Genomic DNA, 1,423 nt, shown 5'->3' with positions numbered 1-1,423 from the left:
ACAATTCCAAATTACTCGATATATGCTTTAAGAAAAAAAAAAAAAAAAACCAACAACAACAAAATATGCAGTGAATAGATCGTAATAGAGTTTATACCTATTCAATTGTAAAGGTAGGTGAAAAACTTTACCGGTATCGGCAGATTTTGGATGAGGCTTGCAAGTGTTGTTGTGTATTATTTAGGGTTTCAAAAAAAGAGGAGAGGATGAAGGCAACAGATGGAACACACAGATATATCTATAGAAGATATATATATATATGTATATGTATATATTTTGAAAGGTCAAGATCCACCCACCAAGCAAACCCTATTTTTCTCAGTGATCTTCTTTTTCTTTTTGGATCGAGTATATTTGCAGGGTCCATTTGTGGTTATATTATAAGGTTTTCTAGTTTAGTTGGATAACAGTCAAGATAAGTGAAAACTACAGACAAAATACTTAGTTAATGTGTGTACATTAAAACAAACTACAACTTAATTAATGTATCAAAATACTTTTAAAAAACTATAACGTACTTAGTTTAATTATTCGAAACCTTATGATTTTCATATGTATTTCATGAAATACGTGCCGATATGAAGAAAAAAAGTAAAATAGTATAATACCGTCTCATTAAACACCTAAATAAAATACACACACTAAAGAAATAAAATGTAATTTATGAAATACATGCCGATAGGAAAAAATAATGTACTATTATTTCTACTTATTAAAAAAGATTTGATTAAATATCATTACAATTGGATTGCAGATGTAATATTTAATCCTTACAATAGAGTAAATCAATAATCTCAAACACAAAAAGATATAAAAGCCATACATATGTATATATTAATACTTATTACAGTTAGCATTGGTACATATATCACGTTCAACCAAAACAAAAAAGCAGTAATATATGTTGATTAAAAAATGACATAAAAACAATCATAACATTTAAAATAAAACATAGCATGACATTACCTTTTGATCATATTTGAGTCTTCTGCTAGTCTAATCCGAAAGCAAATCCATGTTGTTAGATTGTTCTCGGGTTCCCACATTCTTTCTTTAGTTTTTTACAGTATAAAACCTTCTTTGAAAATTTTGATTCTTTCTCGATCGCAAATTCTATCCATGTTAACACTGTATTTTTGATGTAGTGTTCTTTGAACGTTAACATCATACGTCTTGTTATTTTATTTTTGTACTTTTCGTTGTAATAATATTTCTCGCATTCTCCTATTTTCTCTTCAGATCAATGATCTATGAAAAGACTCTTACTACCATGCTCTCTATTTATTTGTTCAATTACTTGTTTTCCCAGCAATGAAATTAAATCACTTCTCCGTCTATTTCTTTAGTATTTTCTTTTTCAAAACAATATCTGGAAAGCAAGAATTGTCTATTTTTTTTAATACTGCAAAGGTGTATTTGTAAT

The 1,423-nt window shown here is 27.7% G+C and overlaps 1 long non-coding RNA gene across 1 annotated transcript in view; it reads right to left on the bottom strand.

The window, feature by feature from the left end:
- Positions 1-334, bottom strand: part of LOC113331142 — a 1,993-nt gene extending 1,659 nt beyond the window's left edge. Inside the window, exon 1 of the long non-coding RNA XR_003350734.1 lies at positions 132-334. This is a non-coding gene — a long non-coding RNA (uncharacterized LOC113331142). The remainder of the gene's footprint in view (positions 1-131) is intronic.
- Between the last annotated feature and the right edge of the window lie 1,089 nt (positions 335-1,423).

The sequence above is a fragment of the Papaver somniferum genome, unplaced genomic scaffold, assembly GCF_003573695.1.
Source record: "Papaver somniferum cultivar HN1 unplaced genomic scaffold, ASM357369v1 unplaced-scaffold_125, whole genome shotgun sequence".
NCBI classification, from domain to species: domain Eukaryota; kingdom Viridiplantae; phylum Streptophyta; class Magnoliopsida; order Ranunculales; family Papaveraceae; genus Papaver; species Papaver somniferum.
The sequence above is the reverse complement of the archived record's forward strand: the minus strand, read 5'-3'. Positions and strand labels throughout refer to the sequence as shown.